General features: G+C 33.6%; 1 non-coding gene across 1 annotated transcript; it reads right to left on the reverse strand.

The window, feature by feature from the left end:
* Positions 1 to 1,065: 1,065 nt before the first annotated feature.
* Positions 1,066 to 1,221, reverse strand: LOC141411070 (U1 spliceosomal RNA). The gene has a single exon (XR_012435929.1). It is a non-coding gene; the product is annotated as a U1 spliceosomal RNA (small nuclear RNA).
* Between the last annotated feature and the right edge of the window lie 5,662 nt (positions 1,222 to 6,883).

Raw genomic sequence — 6,883 nt, forward strand, 5'->3', positions numbered from 1 at the left:
AAGAGAGGAGAGAGCCTCTAAGTTTCCTTTCAAATGAGAGGGCCGTAGTAAGCGGGATCAATGGGGTAGGAGGAGAAGAGGGGGAGAAGGAAGGCACAGGGCAGCTGCATATGTGGCCTATAGAATAGACAGGACTTGGTTGTCTATGTTATCTATTACTTTCTACCAATCTCAATCATAACTGGGAAATTTTGGTTTAGGTTGGAAAGTTTCTTATAGAAATAAAAGAAATATAATATAATGTTGGTATTGAAACTTAGAAAACAGTAGATTGATTTGAATTCTAGAGACATGTTCCTTGTTTCTTTTTATTAGTAACCAAAACAAAGAGTTCACTAGTAGGTAGTTTGAGCAGCACTGACCTAGATCCAGTGCCTAAGATACACTTTAACTCGATCAACACTCATCTTTGTCCTTCCCTAAGAACCTTACTCAAATCCAGCTACGTACTCTGCATATCTACTTGGATGTCTATTAGCATCATGAATTTCACATGATCAAAATAGATTAATTGCCCTGCTTTCCCTTCTACTTCAAACCTAATCCATTAGCTAAACTATACTCTGCTTTCTCCTTTCCGCCATCTCCATTTTTGACCTTAACCCTGCTACCATCCTAAGCCAAGACTTCTAGAATGCTGCTGACATCTTAGAACTTTTCTTTGTTCTACCTTTGTTCTCCTGATTGAGGATCTAATAGCCACTCAGCAGCCAGAGTAATTTTTAAAGTGAAAATAAAATCACGATACTTCACTAAATAAACCATTCTGATGTCTTCCCATTGTAAACCAGAATAAAATGCAAAAGTCCTTATTAAGAATGCAGTAACTCCATACCATTTTGTCCTTATCTTTTATCGCTCTCACTGTTGCACACCCACTCTGGCCACACTGGTCTTCCCTGTGCTTTGGTGGCTCTTTCCTATTTGAGAGCATTTGTACTTTCAGTTCTCCCTTTCTGGATTGTTTTTCTTTTACAGTCCCTCCCTCCCTTTTAGCTCTCTGACCAACTTTGAGCAGTTGCTCAGGGAAACCTTTTATCACTCAATCTTTTTGTTTTTTCTTTGTAGAGGAGAGAGCGAATGGAGTCCCTCACTACCACAAATTATGCAGTCCAGTTTCTCGCATATGAGGAAATTGCAGGGGTCAGCACATCTGGAGTGCAATGGATAAGCCTCACCCTGCGAAAACCACCTTTGTGATCTCCCCTGCCTGGTAAATATTGATAATTCAATCTTTTATAGCCTCTTCTTGCTGTCACTCTGCCAAACTTATTTGCCTTATGTTCTTCTTCACACTGTTTTTTCCTTTGTGGTGATAAGACTCAAACCCAGGGCTTTGCACTCCTAAGCAAGCACTCTATCACTGAGCTATACCCTCAGCCCCATATTGCTTTTAATATCTGGATTTTTTTAGTATGTTACTTGTTTGTTACCTATAGAATATAAGGTGCTGGAAGAGAGGAACTTCATCTTATTACCAAAAGTACTTACCTCCAGCATCATTATTATATGCTTAATATAATATACACTCAAAAATCTTAATTAAAGGAATGAAATGAGGAACAAAGTGAAGATGTGTCCTGGTCATTGAATAATAATCATTGAGGCTTTCTGAACAACTTTTATACTTTAGGAATTTTCTATTTATATGCATCATAAGGGAGAAAAAGAAATCTGAAGATTCTCTATCATCAAATAAAAGCCTTCTCTTTAATTCATTATGATGAGCCAGCAAATGTGCTTCCCCACTAAAGTATATTATTGGATTATTAAAGATGCTTCAACCTGTGTCAATGTCTATTACAGCACTGTATTGATCTTTTTCACACCTATTTTATCTCATCTTGATTTTTCTTGTTCTTATTTTCTGTGTAACTCTACTAAATGCAATTTTAATAAGCTTGTTATTTTCTATGCCAATGTTTTCAGCATGTAGAATGGTTCCTGGAACTCAGGAAACCTAAAAACTAATTGTCAAATGAACACCTTTGAAATAGAGCCCAAGGAATAATAAAGTGAGATCTTATTTTAGATTTGTTCCTTAGCCAGCCTATAGTTTGCTATTTTGGGACTTTTATTTTGGAGAAAAAAATGAGCAGCTTGTAGATGAGTGGTAAAATGGTGTGATACTTATGTGATACACATGTTGCAAAAACAAAGGGAGATGTAAAATCAGACAAGCCAAACAAAATATCATGATTTTTGTTGCTATAGATAAAGCCTAGGTAAATTAAATAAAAAGTAGCAATAAATTTTATGCTTGCAAGAGATTTATTAGCAAAAGTTAAGAAATTCAAACTCCATCATCATAATTATTATATATTTCCATTAGTGTAATAATATTATCCACAGTAGTAGAAGCAAACCCATAAGATTTAGAGTTGTTAGAAGACATATATAAATCAATGTTCTAGGAGGCAGATGTTTCAGAGAGTGATGCCTGAAAATTTAAAGATGATATATTAGTGACTCCAAATGCAAATAAAAAGCTTCATTAATTCCATATGTTTACACTCCAAATTTTCTCCCCCTTCCCTGACCACATACCCACAATTATTTCTATTAGGCATAGTGCTATTATTTGCTGCAGAAAGAAAAAGTGCCCAGCTTTCTACATTGTATTTCCCAGGCTTCCTTGAAGGTAGGGTAGAGGCTAGTTCTGACCAATGGATTGCAGGAGATAATGTGTGACATTTTCTGGCCATGGCAGTTACCAATTGGTGTTCTCTTTCAGTCTCTTACCCTGATATGGGACTTTGAAAGCAATGTGTTCTACAGGTAGCACATGAAATTCACGTATTATACCTACATTAGTGTGAGGTGATGTGAGGAAGAAATAACCTTCGATTGTGTAAGACTTTACTATTTGGGGGATTACTTGATACCATTGCATGATGAGTCTATCATGAATAATATAGTGAGTATTGATTTATATCCAAATAAAAGATCAGTCAACACACATATTAAAATGTAATACCAAGATGAACAGCCATGTCATTCCTGATCCGTGTATTTTTGATACACTTTTATTCTAGTTCCCAAGCACTTTCATGAACTAGACAACTATTTATTTATTTATTGCCAATATAATATCTCCATTGTCACTCCACAATTTTAGTGACACAAAGAGGAGACTTATTCTTCAGGAAGAACAATCAGAGATTGCAAGAGGTTTGTATGAGTTTACCATCTCATCTACTAACAATATGATTTCAGGTAAATCTGGGTCTTAGTTTCTTCATTGATAAAAATTACACAGACAAGTCTAATGATTGTTGTAAAAAGGATATTAATAATTGCTTTGGAGAAATTATTTCTTCTGGAAGAAAAACAATTTTGTGCTTACATGTATCTTTTAAGTGTGCTAACTCTGGAATCTGGCCTTTATTTGTGCATTAAAGAACTAGGACAAAAATGATTATTCCATACTTAATTATATTTATTAGGTGATAAAGTGATTCATTTCTGAAGAAACACTCTTAAAAACTTTGGAACTATTATAATTATATTTACCTCTTGTTTATTAGGTATTATTTCATCTCTATGATACTCAAAACTCTATTATCATATGGTACTGTGGTTTTTACTAGTCTTCTCTCCACTTTACAGATGAGGAAATGATGGTACTCCAAAAATCAGTAATTATCTTAGGTTATTCTGTTACTAACTGTTGATCTTGGTCCGACTCCAGAATCCCTTATTTTGTGTTCACAAAGTCACAAAATAATCACAGTAATCTTTTCTGGGTTTTATAATTTTGTTAGAAAATCATTTCAGAGGTGATTAGTTGCATTCACAAATAAATTTTACCTTTCGTTGCAGGGATGCAGAAAAAGTTCTTTTGTATTCTAGATGATCAGGAGAATTGTCTTCTGGAGACTGGTATTGGAAATATTAACATAAAATCAATGGTCATGTAAATGCTAAGGATAAAATAAAAAGTGAGAAATAAAAAGTCTGTGTTGGTGTTGAGAATAGTATTTTGACTTCAACCTTGCTGATTTCAGTTCTGGAACAAGTTTTTCCAGATATTCTTTCAGTGCTCACCACTGTTGCTACTAGTTCTTTCTGACATGAAGACATGCTAAAGTTTTTTTTTTTTTTTTTTTTGAATAATAGTCTTGCTATGTAGCCCAGGCTGGCCTTGAACTTGCCTCAGCCTCCTGAGTGCTGGGATTACAGGTGTGCACCACCATGCTTGACTTAAAATTCTTTATATAACCTTACCTGCCATTACATATTCCATGGTGCAATGGTCGGCAGGATAAAAACTCCCATTCTGTGCTTTCCCAGAAGGGATAGTAGATGAAGATACTAGATGAAGAAGGAATCCCTCTGGAGGGGTATCTTCTTCCCTATTGGAGAATATTTTAACTTCTCTGATACCTTCCTGGAATATTCCTTGACATTAAATAGTCATATTATGTCATAATAATATGATTATAAAAATACCCTGAATATAGAAATTGGCTCCTTAATTGAGGAAATTCACTGGTGAACTCTTCAACTAAAATGTAGAGTGCCCTTACACTTGCTTCGAAAAGCTTGTCTATGCTTCTTTTTGCGTTTGTTCTATTTTTATAATAAAATCCATTTTTGGTTAAGTAATTCATTTTGTGGAGGAATATATTTTCCTAATTCAGGTTTGAGCAAAGATGATATGATGGAAGACATCCTCAAAGTGGGTCACAGCAGGAGTGACATTCAGCCATTTAAAATATCAGTGGAATATTTCCAAGTTACATGTACTGCTGGTCCAGTACCTATTATGAAACTAGATAGATTAATATTTCAATCAAGGATAAGCATGAAAATGAACAGGTAAGATTTAGCATTTATTTTACCCTCTTATACATTATTTAAATTACAGTATTTTACATAGGTATAGCTCAATCAAAAATGGAGAACTCCAGCCAAGTGTGGTGGAGCAACACCTGTAATTCTAGCACTAGGCTATCCTGGGCTGCATAGTGAGACTTAATTTAAAGAAAAAAAACAAAAGAACTCTATTTTCTGATATTATATTAAGATTTTTAAAGTTAACTAAGATACTTTTAATATTAAATTAACAAAAAACTTTGACAGTGACCATAATAATTATACCAATTTCTGTAAGTGATTTTTGATAGTTAAGAAATGTGTTGCAAATTTGACAATAAAAACATAGAACATTAAAGTCCTTACTAAAATATTAAACTATTAAAGTTCTACCTCTTTTTTTCTTGGATTCCAATTGCTTTGAACATTTGCCCACTAAAATCAATGAAAAAAAAAGTGGTTTGGTTAATTTCTTTAATGAGTTTTTAAAAGAATATTTGTTATTAGAATCAATGGTTCATGTACAAAATGATTGCAGAACAATGCTGTCTGAATTTTATAAATGTGTAGACATTAAAGGAGACTATCCCTTGTGATACAAGTAGGAAACAATATTTTCTCATATGCTTTATAATTTCTATTTTGGGTTAAGAGTTTTTGCATATACACACGTGGACCTAAATATGCATATAAACATACACATACATACATGTTTATTGTATTTTTATTGAGCATTCAATATTTTTAAATTATAGTAAAAATGTTTTCAGGTTGCTTTACAAAGCCTTGAATAAGGTCTATGACTACATTAAATTATTCTATCAACTCTATAGAACCATATAAGAAGTATAACTTATTTTTATACTTCATATATACTCATGTATGTGTTATATATTTGATCTTTCACGATGAAGATCAATTAAAGTGAAAGTATTGATCAATTTACCAGTATGACTAAGTCTTGAAAAAAAATGTTGAGTGAAAATAGGATACACAATATATTATATGCTTTGCTTTAATTATGTAAAATTTTAAATCCTCAAAACCCTACTATATATTGTAAATGCCATATACATGCATACTTAAATTGTGGCAACAGCAATGAAGGAAACACACAAACTTCAGAATGGTTTGCATTTTGAGTGGGGTGAAGGGGAATCAGTTTTCTGAGGGAAATTTCAGCAAGGTCGATTAATAGTAGTCTCTTCTACTACAAAGAAGTAAAGTCAATATGGCAAGTTGTCTACATTTGTAAAATACAAATGTTGGGTAAATGGACCTTTCCAGAAATTCTTTATATTTAAATATTCAAGACAATGCATTATTTTGTTAATTATTGAACTTATACCTTTCTTTGTATTTTTTTTTTTTTTAGCAGTATTAGGGGTTGAACTCAGAACTTCATGCACTCTACCCCGCTTGAGGTGTGCCTCCAGGCCCTTTTGATCGTGTGATTTTTGGAGATGGGGACTTGGTTTTTGCCCAGGCCAGCCTGGACCAATCCTTTTATTTTATGCTTTCTGCTTTAGCTGGGATTATAGATGGGCACCATCATGCCAGCTTTTCCCATTGAGATAAGGCCTCATAAACTTTTTTTGCCCAGGCTAGCCTAGAACCATGATTCTCCTGATATCGGCCTCCTAGGTAACTAGGATTCCATTTTTGAATTTATGACTCAATACATAGTCTAAACATATTACTATTTTTAAGTAGAAACTTTGTACAAATGCAACTGGGAACGGCACCCCAGATTCCTTTATTTACTTAATGTTCCCTCTACAACCAAACTCAAAATACACATTAAAACCAGGAATTTCATTGTGGATTTCGGTGGAGAAAAATATTAACATATTTACTTCAGTAAAATACCATGAATGAGGCAAAATTTAAAAAGGAAAAAAATGCCTTATTTGTACAAGATATTTTATGTAGATTTCTTCAAAATATTTTATTATCTTCCTAAATAAGAGAAAAGTAGCTAAACTAACTTGGGCAATATCAAATTATTATAAAGTGACTTTCCCCAACCTGAACTCTAGCTCTGTGGAATTGTCACTACCTCACC

This window comes from Castor canadensis, chromosome 9 (genome assembly GCF_047511655.1).
Source record: "Castor canadensis chromosome 9, mCasCan1.hap1v2, whole genome shotgun sequence".
In the NCBI taxonomy this organism is placed as follows: domain Eukaryota; kingdom Metazoa; phylum Chordata; class Mammalia; order Rodentia; family Castoridae; genus Castor; species Castor canadensis.